Raw genomic sequence first — 26,617 nt, forward strand, 5'->3', positions numbered from 1 at the left:
TTTATTTTCTGTTACATGTATTTATACATCAGTTTCAACACATTAATTTACAACACATGAATAGTTAAAAACAAATACAAGCAGACACCTATATTTTCAGGCATTTCTTAATTCCGCATTGGTTACTCGATAAGACTTGGGAAAATTTAAAACTTTGGAAGTGGGAGAGGTTCTTGTAAGTCAGACAAGAAGCCTAAGTGCCCTATTTACAGATCACCCTGGTGATAAAAAAATTGAGACTCGTGGACTTCGATGCATTATCTTGTGCCTAGTCCTCACTTCCCAAGCCGACATTTTTCGGGGTCATGACCATTATCAGGTATATCAAACTTTAGTAGTGAACTTTGAATGTTATATTCTCCATAGTCGGTGGTTTTTTATGCTAGTAAAGAAGTTTAGTTTGGTGGTTATTTCTAATGTCTAGTCAACCAACACTTTGGTCCTCGACTCTCTCCTTAATGCAAACTTCTCCTAGAATTCATGCTTCTAATTTTGGGATGCTTTAAGGCCCTCCCATAGCCTTATTATTCCCCATTGGCCTCGCCACTCCACTTGCTTTTGGCTTGTCGCTGCTTCCTTTCATTCATCTCTTGATTCAAGTATTTTTCATTATCCTATGGGGTTTCCCCTTGATTATTGTTCCTTCCTTATGCTCCCTAGCAACCCCTTTTCCCCTCAACCTTTCACTTCCTCCCTTGCCCCTTTTTCCATCCCACACCAAAGGGCTTAGATCCATAAAGGCTCCTCAAGAAGGGTGGAAAGGAGTGCCCGCACTTACCTTCAGGCTCATAACATTGCAACATGATATCAATCCCAAACTCCAAAGCTTATTCAATAAGAATTTGATCGGGCTAATGTTGAGGTCCATGTAGATAGGGATGAATAAACTAATGCTGAAGTTCTAGAATTGGTCGCTACTTGGGTGCCTGATCAGTCACACCCGGGGGCACCAAAATCAATATTTATGCACTATTAAATTATACTATAATATTGAATCGTTGCTTAACAAGGTCCTCTTGGAATGTAACGAGGCCAAGAGAGAGATTATGGTGCAACTAAATGAATTACAGTTGAAGTGCTACAACTTGGTCCTTGAGCGTAGAGACATGCTCTCGAATTGGTTGGAATTGAGGCCCTCCTGAACAAGAGAAAGGCACCAACCTCATTGGTGGCTTCTACAAAATAGGTAGACGTATCCACCTCCTCTTTAGTCACCCTTGTGGCTCATAATTTTACAGCTCTAACTTATGCTTTCGTTATCTTTGTGTTATCAGTTTATGTTAGCTAGTTTTCTACTAACGTTTATGCTCAACCAACTATTGTATAACCAAAGTTTTCTTTTTGTTAAATTTTTTCCAAAAACTCTCTCTTTTATATCACTAGTCTAATTTCCCTAGTGGCAAATGAGCATAGAAAAACACATAAACATGTAATCTTATTTAGAAATTTTTCAATTTACTACTACTACTAATAATAATAATATCTATATCATTTCTCATTGAGAAAGATCTTACTATTTTAAATATAATGAAGCAAATATTTCTTACTTTAATATAACTTTATATATTAAAAAGGACCCAATCAAAAGTAGTATCATATGGAAAACACTTGATTTTTAAAAGTGGATTTAGAAATGTACTTTAACACTCATGTGAAGGAAATGGTTTACCTCTTAAGTTAGACAATAAATTGATTATCTTTTTAGTTTGCAATATATTATGTTCTACAATTATTTTTAATGAAAACCTTTTACATATAACCAAAGAAAAATAATATTATTATAAATTTGAAAGATTTTAGTTAGTTTGTTTTTTTTTAAGGAAAATATTTTCATTAAAGGCTTGTGCTTAGGGGTGCAACCTTACTGTAATAGCTACAAAATTTGTAAGCTTAGGCTTTTAATGTGCTTTGAGTATTGTTTTTGTGTTACTATAGCTACCCACAACCAATATGTTATAGGTGTTGGCTTGAGGGGGTCTGGACCCAGGTTCCGAGTTAGCTGCGCCAACCAACGAAACCCTTTACTATTGGCCCTTTTGGCAACAACCTACGTAGCACAGAATGCAGTCTCACCCGAGGTAGTATTGGGGGATGACAGAACCAGGTTTCTGCATCTAGAGGTCTGTGTGATGGGCTTTTGTTACTTCTAGGGCTTTATTTAGACCTTCACAAACCCTAATCCTTAAAATGTGGAAATTACTGTAACTTATAGAAAACAGATTCTAACGCTGTGTTGATTGCTTTAAGCATTCATAACATCAAGTAAACTAAAAAATCTACCACTTTTGCGCATCTATTAAGTGTTCCTTATGATAATCACAGTAAACATAGCGAATTCACAGTAAATGCAGAAGTAAACATAGACACACAGATAGACAGATATTGCTCCAAAATAGTCTTTATTATGATCAATCCTTCTGTTACAGACTCTTTCCTCCCTGCGTAGATAGTTGCAGGGCCGCGTGCACTCATTTGCGGACTTACCAAGGTCTCTGCGCACACAACTGTAGGAGCCTTCCCCCTCGCCTAACTACAAAAAAAGACTCTTCTGACTTAGGTCACTTGTCCATGCATAAATCTTCAATGATTGATTTCTTCCTATGACTTGCTATGACTCCTTTGTATAGCTTATTTCATTACAGTACCATGGTTCGCGAACCATGGGCGGGTCACAAAACAACTTAACTTATTAAGCAACTAAGGGGCTTTGACCTTCCTAAAGCCCCTTTGACTCCTACGACCTTCACGCTTCGCTCCTCAAAATGCAGAGACTTTACCAAAATAACAAAAACTATTACAAAATTGACCCCAGGGGACCCTACCCCAACAATAGACCTTGTTAAGCACTCATGTAAATTTACAAACAAAAATTCAAAAAACCCAAAAACTTAAGACATTTTGAAGTACATTATATATCATTCAAGAGTTAAAGGATGGGACTCATTGACAATTTCTTCCCCCACTCCACAGATTTAGGGCAATTTAAATTAGGAAGGTTTTTTTACAATATTACTAATAGAGACATTGGAACAAGTAGCTCCTTTTTGTTAATGGATCATGGTTGATTGCAAGTCTTCGATCTGTTGGAGAGGAGTAGCAAGCTCATCCTTGTCCCTACACATCTACGCTCTATGCTTCACCAACAACTCCATGGCTATTGTAAGAATGGAAACTAACTGATTGTGTTGAATTTTTAATTGTTATAATTCTTCTTGCAACTCGATTAATTATGCTTGCTAGCCCATGTTCATCACTTTCTTTTTTCCCTACTTATCCATGTGTTTCAAAAATTGGTTTTTGTCCACTATCAAAAAAACATAAGCTTAACAATCCCACATCATAAGTCTAGTCAAAGAATTATGCAAATAGAGTCCGTTGAAAGAGACACGACCAACAGACGAGCTGTGAGAGGGGACGTGGACAGAGGACGCAGACGAAGAGCTAGGGTTTCAAGGTTCTGAGCTCCATGGAGGCGCGCAAAGGGGGGAGCTCCACTCCCTCCTACAGGCAGGTAGTGGCTAGTCGAGGTAAGAAACCAATAGAATCTGTCAGAGGTCCTTCAGGAGAAGGGAAAAGGAACATGGAAGAGGATCAGGATTCAACCAAACCAAGGGAGGAAAACAGCACAAAACAAAATGAGGAAGAAGACAAGAAACAGGGAGCAGAAAACAAGGCGCAAAAGGGGCCATGTAAACCCAAGGCTGAGGTCACTCCCAGAGTAGTTTTAAATGATCCTGCTCTGCAGGTGCACAGGGACCACATGCAGACCTATGCTATCATTTGTAAATTCATGGGATTATGGCCCACTGAAAAGGCTTTACAAGCGTGGATTAAATACCACTGGAAACCAAAAGGAAGCATAGACCTACATCTTGGGTCAAAGGGTTTCTTCACTGTGGTCTTTACAAATATTGAGAACAAAGATAGGGTGTTTGAAGGAGGATCCTACTTCTACGCAGCAGCAGGCCTCTACATGCAGCCGTGGATGATGAATTTTGTCCTGGAGCGAGAGACTTTCACATTGGTCCCGGTCTGGGTAAGACTCTACTCCCTACCTCTTGATTATTGGCAAATAGAATCATTATCTGCCATAGGAAATAAACTAGGGCGTTTTGTCAAAGCCTCTGAGGCCACCAGAAGGGGAAAATACACTTCCTTCGCACGAATATGTGTGGAGATGGATCTCTCTGGAGCTCTACTGGATGAGGTTATCTTGGAAGTTTTTGATGAAGAATGGGTGCAAACAGTAGATTATGAACATATTCCCTTCAGATGTCGCAGGTGCCATGAGCATGGGCACCTATTTAGAGACTGCCCTCTCAGTAAAATAGAGAACAAAAGTAAAGCAACCACAATGAAAGACACTGAAAACTTTCACAAAGTGGGACATAGAGGAAAAGGGGGCAAAAGGGGGCAAAAGCAACAGCAAACAGAAGGGCAACAGGCCAGTCTGAACAGGTTCCAAGTTCTCGAAGAAGAGGAAGAGATAACAAAAGTAGATCAGGTAATGGAAGTAAGCCCAGGGGAGAAGGAGAAAGAAGAAGATAGGGAACAAACACAGGATAGTAATAAACAGAAAGAGACTATGCTAAGTGATGGAGAACTTGAGATGGACCAAGAAATGACCCAGAGTGAGATGGAAATGGAGGATCATGAACTGCAAGAGATTCTTGATAGAGAACACCTAGATATGGAAGGGTTCTTGAAACAAGGAACCATGGGAGGGGTAGACTCATTACCTCAAGAAGAGTTCAACAGAGTACAACAGTTGTTCCTATGGAAAACTCAGGCTAAAGGGTTGGAAAGGCAAAGAAACAATGAAAGGCAGGGAAACGAAGGTGTGAAAACTATGAAAACCACACCAGGATTAGCTCCTAGAAACCCAGGAAAGAAAAGAGGCAGAAAAAAGCAGAACGAGTTATTGATGGAATGTGGAAAGCTAATGATAGATTCAGGTAAGATGAAAGACCTAACCAGTTACTCCTTTACAAATCTTTAATAATGAAGTTCACATCTTGGAATATCAGAGGTCTGGGTAGTAAAAGAAAACAAAAAATACTTAGTAATAGAATGAAACAAGAAGCTCTGGATATGATCTTTATCCATGAAACTAAATGTTCCATTCAAAAAATAAAAGAAAGTCACAGCAAATGGCTCAATAGATTTGAGTTTCTAGAAGTTAAAGCCTATAATACAGCAGGAGGCATACTCACTCTTTGGAACCCCCAAAAGCTTGGCATAATAGATGCTGAGGCATCGAGGAATTATTTATCAGTAGTTATTCAACCTGTGGGAGACAGGGAGACTTATCTGGTCACAAATGTTTACGACCCTCAAAGAATGGATGATAAACTCAGGTTTCTAGATTCTCTTGTGGATCTAAGAGATAGACATGTAGGAGCACCAGGGATCATGGGTGGGGACTTCAACATGATCAAATCACTTTCGAAGAAAAAAGGAGGAACCAGAACTTTAAGCAAAGACTCCATAGCATTTCAAACTTTTATAGATAATATGAAGCTAGTTGACACTGATATGAGTAATGGCCTCTTTACTTGGAACAATAAAAGAGGAGGAGAGTCTCAAGTAGCCTCAAAGTTAGACAAATTCATAATCTCAGAGGACCTTATGCTCACCGACAAGGAAATGATAGCGAGAATTCTCCCCTTTGGAGGCTCGGACCATTGGCCTGTACAACTTGAGGTTCAAGGCATTGGTACACCCAAGAACAGAAGTTTTAGATTTGAGAAAATCTGGCTCACCCACCCATATTTCATCAGCAACATTGCAAAATGGTGGACAGAAGATCTGCGATTTCAAGGTACAAGAATGTTTCTGCTACATAAAAGACTAAAGCACATGAAGCTCAGACTTAAACACTGGAACAAGAATGAATTTGGCAATATTTTTGAAGCGAAAAAAGCTGTTGAAGACAAAATGCAGGAACTCAATCAAGCCCTTATCATGGATGGCTTTGACAAAGTGAAAAATGATCAAGTTACCAGACATCATCAAGACTGGGAGAATTTATGTAAACAAGAGGAAATATTTTGGAGACAAAAATCTAGAGTTCAATGGCTAAAAGAAGGGGAGCGAAACACTAGATTTTTCCACAAATCCACCATGGCGAACAGATCTCATAATAGGATCTCTTCGATCAAGGACGAGGGAGGTCATCTTCTTAATTCCCATGAAGATATAGAAATTGTGTTAGTCCAGCACTTTCGAGGTATAACAAAGGAAACCATTTCAGACAGAGATCATTCTATCAGGGACTTAACAAGGCATATACCTAGGCTTGTAACAAGAGAGGATAACTTCAATCTTAATAGGCCAGTGACTGAAGAGGAGGTTAGTGAGGTCATCAAAGAAATGCAGAATGGTAAAGCGCCAGGCCCTGATGGTTTCAATGTGGATTTCTTTAAAGCATGCTGGAACATTGTTAAACAAGACATTCTAAATGTGGTGGAGGATTCCAGAATGAATAGAACCATTTTTAAGGTGCTCAATACTTCCTTCATCTCCTTGATCCCAAACAGGACAATGCTCAGACTCCAGACAGGTTTAGACCCATAGATTTTTGCAATGTGGTGTACAAGATAATATCCAAGGTTGTTGCCAATAGACTCAAACCACTTCTTCCTACTCTAGTTTCTGTGGAGCAATCTCGTTATGTGGAGGGCAGACAAATTCTCAATAACATCATTCAAGTGCATGAGGTGGTGCAATCATTGTTAAGCAACAGGAAGGCTAGCATGATCATGCAATTGGACCTAGCCAAAGCTTACGATAAGTTAAATTGGACCTATATCAGGAAGGTCCTTATATCTTTTGGGTTTGATCATAATTGGGTCTTCTAGCTTTTCAATTCTGGTTAATGGTTCTCCCTCCAAGACTTTTACTCCATCAAGAGGCCTCAGGCAGGGAGATCCGCTCTTTTCCTTTCTCTTGATGGAAGGACTTGGTCGGTCAATCAAGCATGCGAAAGAAGTTGGCAACATCAAGGGGCTCCAAATTTCTAAGACTGGACAGGGTTTGACCCATCAACAATTTGTTGATGATACCATGCTACAGGGAATCCCCACGGTCAAAGAATCTCTAGCTTATAAACAACTCCCATGTGACTTTGCCATGGCTACAGGTATGGAAGTTAATCTCTCCAAATCTAAGATTTTTTTCTTTAATACCAATATTATTATTCAGAGAAATATCTCCAGAATTCTGGGCTTTCAAAGGGATGTCCTTCCCTCTAAATACTTGGGAGTTACTCTAACTGATAAACCTTTGCACAAGAGCATCTGGGAGCTGGTGATTAATAAGACGCAGGATAAAATCAAGAAATGGACTATTAGATATTTAAACTTGGCTGGTCGGTTAGTGCTTACAAAAGTTGTTCTTCAATCTATCCCCGTCTTCATGCTATCAGCCCTTCCAGCTCCAAAAGGAGTTTTGCAACAATTTAGAACTATTCAAAGAGACTTTCTTTGGGGTAAGGGGGAGCAGAGAAAAAAATGGGCCTTGGTAGCATGGGATAAGATTTACAAACCTAAAAACCATGGGGGTCTTGGATTGGATGATCCAGAAGTACTAAGCAAAGTTTTAGGGGCCAAATTATGGTGGCAATGGGTAAAAGATCCAAAGGCTCAGTGGGCTAGTATCTGGAAAGAAAAATATGCCAGCACTTGGCAAGATAATGATCACATAAGGATGACTGGCATCATAAAAGGCTCTCACATATGGAATAAGGCCTGGGAGAATAGAGGCTTAGTACAAAAAAATAGCTTCTGGGAAATTAGAGAGGGAGATCTTGCTTTGTTTTAGGAGGATAAATGGCAACAAGAACCTACACTATTAAGAGAGCACTTTCTGGACCTCAAAAAAGAAACTGATACCAAAGGGTTACTTAGGGTAAAAGATTTTTGGGATCAAACCAATAGTGAAGGAAAATGGAGAACCTGGAAGAATATAGATTACAGGGATGATAGCCTCTTAAAAGCAAAAGTTGAGGCACTTCTGAAAATGTTGGACCAAAGGAAAATTTTAGTGACAGGGGAGCATGACCAACTTAGATGGGGTAACAATAATGAAGGTACCTTCAATCTTAAGGAGGCAAAACGCAAACTCCTTGAGCTGGAATCTAATGTATCGGACAAGGTTTGGCAGAACCTATGGAGGCATCAAGGATGGATGAAGATCAAACTCTTCATGTGGCTGGTTCATCATAAGAAAATTCTGACTTGGGAAAACATTCGGAAGAGGGGTGTTCTGGGTCCTTCCAGATGCCAGCTCTGTGAGGCCCAGGAGGAAACAATGGAGCACCTTCTCAATAATTGTATTTTCACATCTAGCTTGTGGGATACTTTTGCCACTATTTTCCGACAGACAGACAAGGACAAAGGAAGCATTATCAACACCCTAAATAAATGGAGACGAAACTTCTCTGATTATGAATTTCTTTGCTCAGCTTGGGCTTTAACGCCAAGCTTTATAATTTGGAATGTCTGGAAAGAAAGGAACAACAAAATCTTCAAAAATGAGAAAAGTTCCTCCCAACGCATTTTTGAGCAGATCTTAAGACAGCTGAAGGAGACGGTAGGTACTATTGTGAGAACTTCCCCAACGAATCCACCTTCAGAAGCTGAAATGTAGATACTTCTTCAGTTGGGTATGCAGGGACTTATACCACAGGGCTTGGATAGGAAGGTAATGAAACTGGACACTGAGCAGGATTACTGGTATCCCCCCCTCGCAGGGTTTTTTGAAATACAACATTGATGGGGCCTCAAAAGGCAACCCGAGTATCGCTGACTTTGGAGGGGTGTTAAGGGATGAAAATGGCTGCATCCTTTTTATTTTCCATTGCCATTTGGGAAGAGCCACGAATAATATGGCGAAACTAATGGCTCTTGAGCATTGTTTAGAATTCCTGAAGGAGAATAATCTCTAGAATATAATAGTTGAAGCAGATTCAGAGTTAATCATTAACTCAGTCAAGAGAATCAGTGATGGCACGGAGCCAAAAAAAGTCTCAAAACACTGGAGGTTGTTGCAGGTCTTTCAACGGATTCAGCTTCACCTCCTGGGCTTACGTACCATGAGTTTTGTCCATGTGCTAAGGATGACAAATAAATTGGTGGACATCTTGGCCAATCAAGGCGTGCTCTGCACCAAAAGTAGGGTTGAGCTGAGCTGCGAGAGACGCCTCATAATAGATTAAAGGTGCTATGTCAAGATCAGGCGGATGAGGACAGAATGGTGTTTCGCAACAAAGCCACAAAGACGGGGTCTAATTGATGTGGTTCATTTATGAAGTGTTTTGGTTTATTTATGAAGTGTTATTTGCAAAGTGAGGTCATTTTTGGGATGCAGGTCACAGTTGACCTCCTCAACCCTGGCAAGAACAAACATAGTAGTCTCTGGAGGATGTTGCTCGGCAGACGCTGTTTCTTGGATAGTCAGCTGGATGGAGGAATTTTCAGCTTCCTTTTGTTCAGTCACCCAAGGATATGGGTTGGTACGAGGGGCCGAATTCCTAGCTTTCTTGGCAGACTCAAAGCCCCAGTTTTTCTTTCTGTGGAGGCAATACTGCTTGCAGGGTGGTTTTGGGTTTGTCGTAGGGCCTTCAAGCTGAAAGTGGTTTTTCGGAGTTGGGAGCGATTCCACTCACAAAGCAACACGTGGCCAAGAGACGAAAAGGAATATTTCCCTCTTCGCGTAGTAATTCTCGGTGCTTTTGGTGCATGCGATATGTTCCATAGCCGTTGGATTAAGCACGACGAATCTACGGTCAAGATTAAGCGTGCATGTTGGTGGGTCCAGGGCATTTATCGCGCGATCATTCTCTGTGCTTTTAGGTCTCACGATATTATTCTCTGCCATTGGATTTGATGTGGAGATTCGACCTTCGAGGAGAAGTATGCAGGTCCGGGTGAGCGTTATCTTATGTGCTTGTTGCACTACATGGTGGGAATCGAGGGATTTCGGGCGGACTACATGCTCGGGGGTTATCCCCCCATTTGGACTCGAAATCCTTTTAGAATGGTCCCTATTTCCTCATCGAGTCCGATTCTAATTTTAAATTGGATGCATGTTCTCGCCCCGATTTGAGTCTCGTCCGTCAGATCTCTTAGGGGGGATCAGTCGGTCTCGGCTTGTGTTTGTTTTTTGTGGGTTTTGTAGTTTTCTTTGTGGGACCTTGGATCAGATTTTAAGCCTTTAGCTCAGTGACCTAGGCTCTAAATGGTTTGATGTTTCATTGGCCCATAGTTCCTTTGGGACAGTTGTATTTTATGTAATTTGTTTTCTGATTTAATTAAATAGAAGGTACGGCTCTTGCTTTAGCAAAAAAAAGAAAGAGACACAACCAACTATTCAACATTCCTATTTGTTTGCTAAGCCTGGTGTTGCTATGGATTTCCCCCTCTCTTTCCAAATACTAATCCCAATGCAAATACCTCCATAAAATCCCTTTATTTTCACTTGATGACACCACAATCTAAGACATTTAAGGAGGGGATGCAATCATGGTAGTGTTATCTTTATTTTCCCATGGAGGCTTCAAATCATGAAGCTACCAATATACCCTCCACATGTAGGGATTCATACTTCAACTTTCATTGGAATGATGTCTTGTTGTCCCCTTGGCACACCAAGATTCTGGCTCCCCAATTTCCATTAAATGCAACACGAAATTGCAATCACGATAAGACCCATTGCAATCACGATAAGACCCATTCGCATGAACCAATTAAGACAGCACCACTACCAAACTTCTAATCTCCCATCAAGTCATCTCCTATGCATGAAGCAATGAAATGTTCTTGAGCCATTTGGATCTAAAGATGCATATTTGGATCAACAATTCTTCTCAACGTATAGAGAGGAAAACGAGTGGACCGGTGCTGCATCCCGCCATAACGAGAGGTTGTGCACCAAATATGCAAAGAAAATTAATTCGATGTGAATAAGTGGCTCTCATGAAATGTGGGCCAGGGTGATGGATACAACCAACCCTGAGAAAATGAAGTTTCATAGCGTGTGGGATGTTGGATATGTGGCACACTCGATGTGAGTGACACACTCCTGTGGATGTAATGTGAGACAAGTTGGGTGCATGGGTTGGCTCCATGAATGAGGCAAATGGTTGATGGAAAATGTGTTGTTTGAACAAGTTCGTAGTTGGAGAATTAGGCAATGTCAAAGTCTTAGGTGCGAAGGACAATGATGTGTATGGTTCATAAATTGCGGAATTGAAGTTGCATGGGGTTCATGCCATGCAAAGAATGAGAACTGCTATGAGATCTAGAGGAATGTGAATACTAAAGATGCCAATAATGCTTGAGATCATAGTGTTTTCAATGGATTTCTATGGCATACATTGGATCATGTTTTTAAAGGGCTTCATTGTGGAAGGCAACGAGGCAACAATAGTGTATTGGTCACGAAGAGAGAACATGAAAGAGGAGAGTATCAGAATGAAAGGGATCAGAGAGTGGAGAGGATGGATCATAATAACAATAACAATAAACAAAAAAAGTATAATGGAGTCAAATCTTTAAATGTAAATGGGCATATTGTTGTAAGACCTGGTAAGGCATGCGTACCCTTGGATAACTATCGGTAAAATCTGGGTTAGACCTAAGTGATAGGGGGGATGTCGGGTTAATAGGTAGCTCGAGTAAAATCTTTAAGGGGGTAAGGGCCAAAGTGAGTAGGGTTGGGCTGACTCACTTGGCAAGGTTGGTTGTATTTTAGTCAAGGAACCCCAAGTCAAGTTTAAGGGGGGGAATCTTAAGTAGAATTGACTCGGGTCAAGAGTCAAGGTTGACCATGTTAAATAGTGATGGTTTTGGGGCACATGGTATTGTGTACCCATGGTATTTCATGTAATGGAGCCTATAAAACACTGAGAAGACTTCATTATAATGTAGGCCAAGGAGGTGAGCGGGGAAGGCTCACTTGGCCAGGTTGGCCAGGGTTTTGGCCAAGGCTAATGAAATTTCATTGGATTGGATTTTCCCCCAGAGTTGGGGTTTTCCCAATAAATATTGTGTGAATATTTATTGCTGGTTTTATCGTTCCTCTGGGTAAATCTCCGTAAATATTTTGTTTTGGTCCGGTTAAATTTTCTTCATAGCAGAGAGGATGTGTTGGGATGTCGTGGCACATACAAGGCTTTACATGGAATGCTAGGACTCTAATTGCCTGAGGAATTGTACTGGCATTATAGATCAATTTAATGTATGGGGAGGTTATTGAGACTCCACCTAGGGCAAAGTGTGTCAACGCTTTGCGCTCATGCAAAGTTTGTGAGGAATGGGTTTGCCTCGTGGCACTTGTAATAAAAAGTTTGATAGACCTTATGCATACGCATTCAACAACTCACGATGTTAATAACAAAATGATATTCCCAAATCTTCTATTCTTTTAGTGTACCTTTACACTTTTAAAGACAATTATTAATCTAAAAAAGATGAAAAATGATAACATTACGACAAGAGACTTTTATGTTATTTATTTAAAACAAAATTTATATATGAATATGTCCTTTTCTTTGGCGCTAATTTTTGCCCCCAAATGTTACAAAAAGAATTCAAAAGTCGTTAGACGGGATAAGTTAAGTTTGGCATCTTTTTTTCTTTTGGTTTATTAGAAAGGGTTTGAATATTTTCGCAATATCAATTTTATAATTATTAAATTTGAATATTTTCGCAATATCAATTTTATAATTATTAAATTTTCCTCCACGATAGGTACGATTATCATAATATCGTGAAGGTTTTAGTTTAAATGAATTTATATAAAATGATGATAAATAATTAAAAAAATTTACAACTTAAAAAAATATCTTCTCAATATTTCATAATTGTTGGTTTGATATAAATATATTATTTATTTATTAAATTCGTGACAGATACGTATGAAAACATTTATATCATTTGAAGTCATGAAGTATAATAAATTCATGATAATAATATTTTAATATTATTTTTAAGTAATAATATTGTAAATTATATTAATAAAAAATGCGTTGAAATATAAATATATATATATATATATATTTATACGTAAACATTTATATCATTTGAAGTCATGAAGTATAATAAATTCATGATAATAATATTTTAATATTATTTTTAAGTAATAATATTGTAAATTATATTAATAAAAAATGCGTTGAAATATAAATATATATATATATATATATTTTGTAAATTATATTAATAAAAAATGCGTTGAAATATAAAAATATATATATATATATATATATATATTCACAAATTTATGAGGGAAAATATTGCAAAGGATTTTAAAATTATATTGTATGGTTTGATGCTCCTCAAATTGTAATACTAAGTAAATAAAAAAAACATGTAAATATAATTTATAGAAAATTGTTATTAATATAATAATTTTTAGTTAACATCAAAATATGAGGACTAATTTTTAATCATTTATAATGATTATTTTCATTAATAGTTTCCTAATTAGGATGAGTCAATTCAGTTAGGGCAGAATGGGTTAAATTTGCAAAAGAGTTCATCGTAATATTTTTAAGGTAGTATTGCTTCTTGCAGGGTTCGTTGACCCTCAAAGTTCCAAAAGTGAGTTATAAGGATTGATTTGCTAACTTGTTTGCTACCCTTTTAAGGTCTCTTAAAGCATGTTTGACTTGAATGCACCGAATCCAACTGATTGATCTCAAAGTTCTTGTGTGACGATGACAAAGCATGGAGTTCAAAGGAAGGGTTCCCAAAGCAAGATGACAAATGGAGTTATTAGAGCCACTTATTATATTTAGAAATCTCATTAGTAAAGATTGAACCAAAATAATGCCTTGGAAAAGAGCACACATTTCAACCTGGTTATTAGAGGCTATGAATAGGCGCCATAAGTATTCCATTTCTATTTATCCTTCAAGACCAATGAGAACACCACATCCCCACCATTCCCCCACGTACCACCCCTACAATAGTTATTTATCACTTTAATGTAACTTTATACATTAAAAAAGATTAAACAAAATTAGTATTATATGGAAACCACTTTAGGTTTTTTTTGTCGATTAATAAGCATCTATCAAGTTTCTGAAGCAATTTTGAGTGTAAATGTATGTGCAAATATGCCATGGATGGAGTGTGTGCAAGAGAATTTTGAGTTGTTGGTGTCAAAGAGGGAGATTGTACAATTCATGCGATTTTGTAATCTTTTCACATTGAGTTAACACATTTATATTGGGCTTTGTTTATCATATAAGATGAATTTTGTGTTGTTTTCAAGGGATCATATCTCATAGTTAAAATAATTCAACCATAGGTCTTAGAGTCTGCAGTTAGAAGATAAAGGTTCTAAGTTATCCGAATATACAGTGTGGAGTATAAGTTCACAAAGATTAGATTCAGAATGGATCCATTTACATATCAAATTTGTTAATAGACAAAGACAAGAATATTAGGAATAACATATATTTTTTGAATGTAGAGTGATTAATTAATGAATTAAAATCATTGATCTAAATATAAATTTATGTGTTATATATATTGTAAATTTAATATATATTAAATTTAATATACTTGTTAGATTATATTAAATTTTAATATATTTGGTATATATAATATAAATTTAATAGATATAATATAAATTTATTGGTTATACATAATATGAATTCATTCGTATATTAATTTATTTAATATATATTAAATATAAATATATAATAGAGTTATATTTAATAATTCTAAGAATAACACAATTTAATACCATTTATTTATATTTAAATAATAATAATTACAGATTATTTAATTAATATTTGACCATCATAATAAATAAGGATATTATATTATATACTAAAATTATCAAATCGATTTTAATTTTAGTTATAAATTAACAAATTTACCCATTGTAGCTATTTATAGGAATTAGTGGTTTGACTAGGATCCTTGGGTCAAAATTAGCCGTTGAAATATAGCCGTTGGAATCTCTGCACACTCTATTTAATCAGCTTAGCCAGATTGGTTCTTCAACTTGTCCTGACGATGAACCACACTGGTTGGTTCGAAACGCGTCGACATAAGATTGGTGATGTGATTTTGCCGAAGATTATCTAAACAATGTTATGGATCACAGAAGTCTAAATTCCTTAAAGACAAGAATAGTTATATTAAGAGAGTTTGTTAGACCTGACCTAGGAGATATATGGTTAAACACTAATACAAGTGGTGAAGTTATAACTAGATCCTCAGATATAAGACTTAGTTCAAATATTGGGGAGAAAGAACTTTGGAAATTATGCTTAAAGGTTATTCAAGCCAAAGACATTTGGACCGAAAGCTGTGAGTGGAAATTATCCAGATAAAAGTGAGGTAATCCAGGTCAAGGAGGCATGGGCCCCACAATAAGCACTTATCTAGCTTGAGGAACATCTATTAGTTTGAATAAACGAAGTAAAGTGAGGGGCATATCACCCTGATCCCAAGATTGAGTGAAGACATATCCATTTGCAAAACATATTTGGATGAAGGCGAATGTATTTGGATCATTGGAGTATGTACCCACAAACTTTAGGAAGTGTGCCAACAAGGTTATATTCGCATTGAGGAGCATCAGAGCTTTACGAGTGTTGGTAGTGTCTTTTAAACCCAGATCTAGATTAAATCTACGAGTAGCTAAAGTGGACCCTACAACTAGACCTTGGGATTCACACCATAAAAGCTATTAAAGTCAAGTTGAATCCGAGCCTTGCCAAAGTACAACACATACGAGTAAACCGGGTTCCAAATTTCTCGGATCAAGGAGTTATATTAAGATAAAAGTGAATATATCCAAGTTGAGGAGATGTATCCGAGCGAGAACAAGATATCTAGAGTAAAACACATATGGGTCTAAATGTATTTTGGTTTCCAACAAAGAACTTACCATGAATTTGTCTAGATCTAGATACAAATGAGAGTTTAGTTAACCACTAGGTTATAACACCTAATTATGTGTCAGTGTATATTAAACCCTTGTGCCATGATTTAAAAGTTTGGAGATTCACAAAAAAATGAAATACGATTTATATATAAATGGGAAAATTTGAAAAATGCTATTCACACTGTTAAAAAACCAATCCATAGTCTTGATTGATGGGGAAATTAATTGAGTCATCGTGCAATTAGTGGGAAGTGAATGGACACGACATCAACTTGGAACTCTACTTCTTTTGTTTCAAAACTTACATTACCATTTAATATGACCATGGAGATAATCTCTTGATTATGAACACTAAAAAAAGCTTGATAATTAAGATGGAAACCCTAGTCAAATATGAAAACTCAACTCCTCATTCTTTATCTTTCTCAGAAAATTAATAATAATTATCATCACATTTCCTATATAATTATATTAATATATTTCCTTGATGATTCCTACTATGTCAATGTGATCTTTCTACATTGATATTATTTATACTTTTCTTCCCTCGGAAAACTTCAAAGGAAACCTTAATTATATTAATATATTTCCTTGATGATTCCTACTATGTCAATGTGATCTTTCTACATTGATATTATTTATATTTTTCTTCCCTCGGAAAACTTCAAAGGAAACCTTCAAATTGGACATTGTTGGTATAAAATTAACTAGATACTCAATAAGAATAACTAAATGAATTAATAATTTAAATTATTTTTTGAAGAATACACTTTTATTTTTAACATGATATTAATGTTTCTATCATATTATTACATGTTTATTTCCCTTGTATTGAAGAGGAACTTTATTAAGGTAGTAGTGGACAAGGTTTCATGTTGGGGTTTCCATGTGTAAGGCCAATGTGAGGTTCACATGATTCAGGGTTTCATTGTGCTGTGTAGATTTTTTTGTTTGGGAGATTGTATTATTGGTGATTATACATATTTACATGATTATTAGGGTTATGATATTGGGAATATAATATAATATGTATTATATTGGGAATATAATATATATACTGCGTGATTTGGATAATATAATGAAAAAAATATTGAATTATCATGAATTTTGTATGTGAAAAATAAAATTTAATATTATAATATAATTTAATAAATTAATAAAAATATAAAAATAATATTTACATTTTTAATTTAATATTATAATTTAATAAATGAATAAAAAATAATAGTTGGATATTTTAACTGGATATTAAAATTAAAAAAATAAAATTGTTTTTAGTGAGATTTTTTGGAAGTTTTTTCGCTAGAATTTTTTGGTCTAATTTCTCTAAAATCTAGTGGGAATTTATTGAAATGACAAGTTTGATGGGTAACCCTACACAATTCAAGTGCCCGCAGTTTTTTCAGGGTTTTGAATCCATATATATAGCCAAAAAAACCAATTTAAATGACATAAATCAAGATTTCACCTCAAAGGAATTTATTGAAATGACAAGTTTGATGGATAACCCTGCATAATCCAAGTGCCCTGAAAGGTTTTTCAGGGTTGTGAAGCCATATATATAGTAAAAAAACCAATTTAAATAACATAAATCAAGATTTCACCTTAAATTTTTCCACTAAAATTCCAGCACTAAAAAATCCTAAAAATCACACAAGACAACTCCTTAAAAATTTAATTTTAATATAGAAAATAAAGTAAGATGTAAAACTAACCCATTTTTTTTTTTTTTTTTTCTAAATAAACCGAAGAGGCGATGAATAGCAATGAGCTTTTTAGGGGATGCTCACCAGGGTGGACCACTTTTGAACTCTCCCCCAACAGACGGCGTTAGAAGTGGACGGTAATCGTTTCTATCTTCACTTAATAATCGTGGCCCTATTCCTTCTTATCCCTTGAGTGGTTCCTCCACCCCACCATTCGGCGGATTTTGACAAAACCACCTGTTACGCGGTTTCGCCAGAGGTGTTTCTACCTGTTCTGCTGCGCAAGGGTTGGAGAGCAGGCATGCATTCTTTCATTCACAATGGATTACGGTCTTGATGACGAAACACAGGGCACTTGGAAGCTTTAAATGCTTGAGATCCAGGCGAAAATGGCCTTCGGCAACCCCAAACCAGCGGAATTACCGTCCTTTTGAGCCTGCCTACCCTCGAATCGGTCGATTCCGTGCTGTATCGGTACATTAACAACCTGCCAGCGCGGAGATTCCATCTCGCACATTGAAGCTTTAATCTCGTGGCCCTTTTTGCAAATTATGCTGTTTCTGAAATTACGGGGAACGGAAGCTTAATTTTGAAGGCTTTGAAGCGTCCAGATTGTTCTTGATGCCTCCGATCAAGAATATCATCCAGGACATGAAGGGCGGCATCGGAAGTATTTCCAAGAGGAGCTTCGATGTGAAGCTCTCCTACAACCGCAGATCGCGGTCACACTCGCACGGCGTCGCGGTGACCTCTGGTGATGAGAATCACTGCAAAACAGCCGCCGATATTTTGCATGAGAGCTGCTGGGCGAATTTGCCCTATGAGCTGCTCAGAGATATTATTGAGAGAATTGAGAGCAGCGAGATCACCTGGCCTGCACGGAGGAACGTTGTGGTTTGTGCTGGCGTGTGCAGAACGTGGAGGGAAATTATCAAGGAGATTGTGAAACCGCCGCTTCTGTCCGGAGTGCTCACATTTCCTGTGTCCTTGAAGCAGGCGAGATATTTTTACCTTCTTGATTTTTTTCCCTTTTCACTTCTGCTCTTTTATGTGTGCAAATGAAAATTCGTTTCTAAAATATTTTATTTTGTTAACATCATGCCGTGTTCATGCGGTAAATCACTTTCTGATCGATGCCCGTTTTTCCTTTTTTCTTAGGGCACTGGTCTGAAACGGCTTTCCTCTCTGATTTTATTTTAAATGCGGCGATAATTGAAAATGTGCAGGCTGTTGCTTGCAGTGGCTTTTCTACTTTTTTATTGGGATGTTTTGTTTTGCCATTGACATTAGCTTTTAAGTTTTTGATCATTGGTCGGAAAATGGCCAATACCAAGACACAGGTTGCCCACCACCGTATGGAAAATTGTACCGGCAGTAAAATATCTTCCTAAAATAATCTTTTTATGGAACTTATCTGAAAAATATCTCTATATGAACACCTTAACGATACATGTTTTTTTTGTTAATTTTTCAAATTCATTTCTTTTTATCCTTAACAATTATCTGACTATGGAACAATGCCATGGATTAAATGGGTCAATTATTACAAAGTTAGTACACCTCATTTATTACAAAGTGCAGCTGTTAGATTTTTCCCTTCTTTTTAATATACTTATTTTTTTCCTTATCTTTTAAGGATCCATTGAAGATTTAATCCCTCATACTACTAGCTCCGCATTTGTTTCTGGGTTTAGGAACTTTTGCAATTAAGACTTGGTTCCTTTTATAGCTCCTTGATGTCATGTCCTTGAATTTTTTTGTCATCGGAGTGCTTTATTGTTCAGGCCAGCAGTATCTTTGCATTTTGCAGTACCATGATTGCTATTTGAATTGTTCAATGCATTGTGAAAGTCATTTAGTTCTTAGACTAGCCCCATATGTTTCTAGGAGTAACGTTTGCACATTACTTAAGAGTCAAGGCTTGTTTCCTTTTGGTAGCTGCTTGATGTCGTGTCCTTGAATATCTTTTGTCATCTGAGGGCTTAATTGTTCAGTATAGTGGTATATTTTTTTATTTTGCAGTACCACGAATGCCATTTGGACTGTTCAATACATTAATAGAACATTTTCTCTGTTGAAAGAGTTTAATCACTCAAACTAGCTCTCCATTTGTTTGAGGGAATAACCTTTGCACCTAATTTTAATACTTGGTTTCTCTTGATAGCTGCTTGATGTCATGTGTTTCAATTTTCGTCATTTTAGGGTTTAGTTACTCGGGCTAGCAGTAATTTTTCATTTTGTGGTACCATGAATGCCATTTGGATTGTTCAATGGATTGTTAGAATTTTTGGTGGATTGATGGTTCAATTTTTCACCATAATAAGATTTATCTCTGTATTTGCATTTTGAAGTTGCATTGGCACATAAGACACGTGCCTTTGCTTGCCTTGCCTTATCACATCATTTGACGGAGATCCTATTGAACTGCTTTGGGGCCTGGGCTAATGGATTAGGTTCCCGATTCAACCAATGATTAGATAGATTTCCCAAGTGAGTGAGTCACTCTAAGGCACCTGGGCCACTTTTTAGGTGTACCAGGGCTGCCACTTTCTTCCAGGTGGGCAGTTTGGTCAATCCACCTTGCGCTCTATCATTTCACAGTCATGAGAGAGGGACTTGAGTCTGTTCACCAACCAGTTGACTTGGCAACAATTTTTATGTGAATTTTAATTCCCTTGCCCCACAGATTGACAATTCTTCCATTGGCCTTTGTTTCCAATTCTTAATTAATAGCACTTGTCTTTAGTGTACAGCAATCTTCCGATGCTTCCTGTCTTTATGCAACCATGATACATTCAAATCTTCATATCCGAGTTTAGCCTCTAATAGTTGAAGATTGACTTGCAGTTAATGGATTTAGCCTGCAGTACTGGGGGATTGGTTGGTAAAGTATGAGATGAGTTTCATAAATATGAAGATTGACCTGCAAATATGATATTGTCCCGCAGTTCTGGAAAAATTAGCTTGCAATTCTGGTGGCTTGTCTTGCAGTTTATGGGATTGTTAAGGAAAATCTAAGACAGGCTTGCAAAATTTGGGGACCTACTTGTAAATGTTCATGTCAGTTTGCAAATTGTGAAAATTGTCTTGCAGATAACTAAGTTAGCTTGCAAATATTCAAGTTTGACCTGAAATAATCCAGTAGACTTGCAATTTATCAAATCTGCTTGTGTTTATGAAATTGGATTTCTTATTATAAAGTTGGCCTGTATAGTTATGAACGCAGCTTGCAAAGTGTGGAGGTTGGGTTGCTGTTAGCGTTGACATGCAAAATTATGGTTTCTGCACACAACAAACTCACTTTTTGTAATAATCTGGCACGTCCATGAAGCTTCTAACTTCATAGACAATTATTGTAGTTGCCCATTTAATAACCGATTATCTCATTTTTAGATCGATTGCAATTTGAACTTTCAAAACTATATACCCCAAATAATGGCATTTATTGGAGTTGGCCATCAAGCAATTGATTTTCTCTTTTGTAGATTGACTGCAATATTCCCCAAATATTGTCTTATGTTTATTCCCCAAATACTGGTGTTCTCTCAAATGTTTTTTTTCAGAGCGAAAAAGCATGATTATATTATATAAGATATATAAAGAAACAGATACATTTGACAGAAAGATCTTCATAGGGGCTATTTTTAGCCTAGAGATAGGATTTCCAAAATTTAGCCAGCCCATTGAGCTGCCAAAGAGTTGCTGACAAAATTGCAAGATAAAAGATACATCGCTGAAATAGGAGCATAAAGTTCTCTTCAAAGAGAGAAACAGTATTCAGAAACTTGTTCAAAGGATTCCAAATTTGCTTCAGCCAGAAACTTTAAGCAGAAAGCTGGAAGGAAGAAAAAGACAGAAATACTAAAGGCAGATGCAAAACTAAAACAAAAAGATTTGAATTTAAGAGCCTGGTAAGGAAAAGTCCTGGATAGAGAAGATTTCCTCGCCAGATTTTACCTTCATGTTCCATATACCTGGTTCCAAAAGGAGACCCTCCTTTGATAAGATGTCTGCTTGCTGGTTCTGTGATCTGTAAATGTGCTGGATGGAGCACCCTTCCGACTTCCTCCAAAGGAACCTGATTCTGTCCATCCAACCTGCAAGGAGAGGGTTGCTGATATGGCTCTTTCCTGCTACAAAATCAACCATGACTTTTGAATCTCCAAAGATTGGCACAAACTGAATGTTAAAGAAAAGGCAAAAGGATAAAAGGCCTGCAAGAGCCGTCGCCTCAGCTTTACTATTCATGCCCTTTCCTCAAATGTTTATCATAACCTTCACTTAAATTTTATTTATGTTATTCACTAAGAGTAAAATTTATAACGAACATAAAAGCAGAATAGTCATTTTTTACTTTAAAATGTTGAACAATGGTTCATATTTTGTATACCTAGTCCTGATTGTTGTTTTATATATATCCTCCAATCTAATTTAATGATATTTGGATGTCAAGGTGATCTCTGGGAATAACTTAGCTTGTTAAAGGTCATACAAGTCATCAATACTTTGGAGAGGTTAAGAGTTATTATTGGTAGCATTGTTTTTTTGAATGATATTTTTGTTGTGTTGGCTAATAAGGTGAATATTCATCCAATGATCTATGTAGATACAAAATAAAGGTAGATTTGTTCAACTATCTACTATAAATTCATAACTACATTTTACCTCCTTGTTTTTAAAAACGAGCACTGATGTGATCATAGGTGATACTCTTGGGTCACTGATCCCCTTATTGAAGAGATTTCTGTAACTAAAGCTCCAAAAGTTCAGTTGTTGAAATTTGGCTTTATACTCCACTCGGGTAAATGAACCCTTTATTGAAGAGATTTCTGTAACTGAAGCTCCAAAAGTTCAGTTGTTGAAATTTGGCTTTATACTCCAGAAAGAGCTACGTGCCAAGCTTCATCTTCCTAGAAGAAATATTACATCTATGGATCTAGGGATCCAATCAGAGATGCTAGCTCCGCTTGCATATATTGGGAGGGGGAGTAAATCTCTGCTTAGCTCTTAATCTCGTACAATTGTTTGTTTTGCATTTATGGTTCTTTTTCAATAGAACTTTGGGAAAGGGACATGTTTTGGTTCTGGAACTAAATGGTTGGAAAATCAACATTTGTCTTAGGTGGTATCCTTTTGCAGTTCTTATGGGAACACATTTGCCAACATGGTGGGTATTCTTCTAGCCTTTGGCCCTTTAATAGCTGCAGGATTGATGCTATGAGAAACATATAACTATATGCTTTTGCTTCACCTGCAACGTTGAGATACCTTGAAAAAACTATTGGGTTACCTGCATCATGTATGCAACCAAATATTTTAAGGTATTTATATGCTTTTGCAAGGTAAGATCTTAGCCTGTCCATTCCAATGACCATAAGAGCCCTACTGGGTGACATGAAGGTTGATACAATTGTTCAAACCATTAAAAATTTCAAAATTTACTTCAAAATTTTATAACCACATTCACAAAACCAGTGTGCACTTTGATTCTGTTTCACAACCATCCAAAATTCCTCATCCCTTTTTGGTTTCAATCAATATTTCACTGTTGTTATTTTTAGTAGCTCCTGGATCAATTAAGGTAAAAATATAATGGTTTGTGATTTTAGCTTTTACCTCCATTGCTATTGACTGATGATCTGCATCTCTAGTTTAGTGACAGTCATGGGAGGAAAAGTCAGGATACTGTATATTGATATTATAGAAAGAGGAAAACTTGGAAAACAATGAACTGGTCCAAAGATTTTCCTTTATGGTATTTGAGATGAATCTTATTAATAGATATTTTATGTTCTGGCGCACTCGGTGTCTTTTTAGACAAGTCTAAATTCTACAGTTTATTGTAGTTTTTAACTTTTCTCCACATACAAGTGCACTTTATTTATTGTTTCTGCCATAGTATTATTTTAATCTGAAATTAGGCACTTACCTTTCAATGTCATTATTGCTCAACTCGATTGACATTGTTTTCCCTTTTGTTTGGTTGCAGCCTGGACCGAAAGATTCTGCTGTGCAATGTTTTATCAAGCAAGATAGGACTGCATCTGCATATTATTTGTACTTGGGTTTGGCTTCAAGTGAGTGCTTGTTATGTACCTCTTCAATTTTTTTTGGTCATTATGGTAGTAGTACTGGTCATTGTTAATATTACAAATCTACACTCTTGTTAGATACATACATATTTCTTTTGTAACTCAACAGATGAGATCGTTCTGCTCTTATTTAGAAGTTTCCTATAGCTCTGCCAACAAAACAGCCCAATCCTTGGGCTGAATTTCACTGTTTACATACAGAAGATAGACTTTAAGTAGAAACTTAACTTAGATACCAAACACTATCATAATGGAGAATTCATGACCATGGCAACAATGTTAAAGTTTCGAACTTTTCGCAAGTTGGCTCCCAAGTTTTTCATCTTTGATGTACGTAGGCTTGTAGACAATGTAGAGATTTGAACCTATAGAAAGAGGGTTCCCATTCTTTTCATCTATCTCATACGTAGGATTGTACATGATCTGTCTAATGTCATGTAGAATTTTCATTCTAGATGCTATGCAATATTTTCTTATTTTCACACTTGTGTGAATGGGTGAGCTCCCCCTCCTTCTACCCCTTGACTTTGATGATCTTAACATCCTTGGTAGCCAAGATAATGTCCAGTGCTGATCTAGTAGCGCTTTATTGCATTTTGACTACTTATGATCTAAGCAACCTGACACGAGGATTCGGGAATTGTAGGATACATGGATTTGAGTGTCGGATTCGGACACGTTGACCCCCCCGGAACAAGACACGTAGGATTCATTATGTATATATATTAAAAATTAGATATTTCTTACACAAATTCTCATTAATGATACAAATTCATTGATTTCAAACATAGATCTTCATCTAGATGTAAGTTTTACTGTTTACAAAGTACGTCAGTAACATTATCGCATGCATAGTACATACAAAATTCAATTACAAGTCACATAAATCATAAATGATAAATCAATGAATCATAAATTCTAAATTCATAGAATCATAAATGATAAATCATAATACATATTTAATTCATCAATGATCCAATAGGAGAAAGACAAGATAGTAAGGTAAAGACAATGACAACTGTAGTTTTCTCATTAAGTCATCAAATCAAAATGTGTTACATAGGTAGTGCAATGCCAATGGCAACTAGAAATAGAAAATACAAAACAACTACAGGTATACAAGGCAGTAGGCAGTGGGTAGCCCATGACTCATGAGTCATCAATCCTCATAGTCATCATTAGAATCAGCATCACTGTCCTCATCATCATGGTCACCACTGCTCTCCTTTGCATCCTCCTCCTCCCCTGTATGCATAGTCACATCAGCATCCGCTAGTGTGGAGGATGACCCCTCTACAATATCACCGTCATCGAATATAACAGGTTCTAGCACTGGATCATTGAGATCCATGTTGGCCCATGCCAACTCAACACTGATGTCCAGACCCATATCATCAGGAAAGACATCCCACATCTTTGTCTTCCCTTCAACCACTCTTCCCTCTGCTTGTAAATAAGACGAAGGTTGGTGTGCACATACACCATTGTCTCTGCCCTGGATTGCTCAAGCCTGCTTTTTTTCACACTATACAAATTCCCATATGTGCTCCAATTCCTCTCGCAACAAGAGGATGAAGTCACCTGAGAGAGGAGCTTCATGGCTAACTGCTAAAGAGGAGGCTTGTTGCCCCATGAATTGCCCACCAAGAATAGGGCTTCTTAGCCCCCCTGTTTCTAATCACATCATATCCTGCAAATCGACCAGTGCCAGTGGAAAACTCAGCAAAGGCATCCTCCACCTCATCAAGCAATGCTTTATCATGAAAAACTCGCCTGAATGCATCTTTCCTCCCTTGTGAGATTTCACCATCCATGTGAGGAGGGAATATGTGGGAAGGTCCACCATTTAGCCACTCATGGCTGTAGTATTTGGGTTCAATGAGTGAGCCAAACAATATAAAGGTGTGCAATTCTTGTCCCATCTGCTCACAAGAATATCCTGTATAGTACCATAGAAGGCCTTTGGTGATGTCTCATATTGAGGGCACTCACTTTGTAGAATAATGCTCCTCACAGACTTAATCATGGAATCCCATCCCTCATAAACCTCTCCTAGGATGGGTTTGTCTATATCTACAAATTAAAGCAAATAAATGATAGGGTCCATGATCTGAATAATTAGATCTACCCTCTCCCACCAAGCATCATCTAGCACTGTGTCCTTCACTCTTTTAGAGGCTAGTTGATCCGTCTTTCTCCTAAAAGACCATAACTCATAAATAACCATGGCCTCAAGAGCGGTCTTGACATATCTCAACCTCTTCAACATGATGAATGAAAAGGCAAACCATGTATCAACAATCTTCAAAAATGATAGATTGTTGTACTCCTTGTAGATAGTGAGGGCATTTGTATTATTTTGCACAAAGTTACGGATATGTCGTGCATCCTCAATAATGTTACCAATCCAAAGCATATCAAAAGCAATGGATTTCAGTGCTAAGTTCAATGAATGGACAATGCAAGGTGTCCAAAACACTTGTGGATATTTAGCTTCCACAATCATGCTAGAAACCTTGCAAATAGGTGCATTATCTGTAATAATTTACTCACAAGAATCAATACCTGCATCTTCAATAACTTTAATAAACAACTCACACATAAATTGCGCATCCTTGTATTCTCCAAGTGTATCCACTGCTATCAAGAAAATTGGACCATTCAAGGAAGACACCATGAAGTTGATGAGTGGGTGTCGTGCTGGATCTGTCCATCCATCAGAAACAATGCTAACCCCAGATGTTGGCCATGGTGCTTTAATAGGCTCAAGCATTTTTTGCACCTCTTTTTTTGCTTTCGTCAACAATGTGGTTCTAAGCTTCTCTGAACCATGAGGCACATACCATGATGGAGACCCATGAGTTAGAGCACGACACATCTCAATAAATATAGGTGAGTGTGCAACATTAA

The 26,617-nt window shown here is 37.1% G+C and overlaps 1 pseudogene across 1 annotated transcript in view; it reads left to right on the forward strand.

Moving 5' to 3' along the window:
* The first annotated feature begins 17,735 nt into the window (after window positions 1-17,735).
* LOC149250237 (tubby-like F-box protein 3) overlaps window positions 17,736-26,617 on the forward strand; it is a 38,391-nt pseudogene continuing 29,509 nt past the window's right edge. Inside the window, exons 1-2 of the transcript XR_016266816.1 lie at window positions 17,736-18,611; window positions 23,605-23,692. The product of XR_016266816.1 is annotated as a tubby-like F-box protein 3 (transcript). The remainder of the gene's footprint in view (window positions 18,612-23,604; window positions 23,693-26,617) is intronic.

This window comes from Pinus tabuliformis, chromosome 7 (assembly GCF_031772625.1).
Source record: "Pinus tabuliformis cultivar Carrire ecotype Pingquan chromosome 7, CPIR1, whole genome shotgun sequence".
NCBI lineage: Eukaryota > Viridiplantae > Streptophyta > Pinopsida > Pinales > Pinaceae > Pinus > Pinus tabuliformis.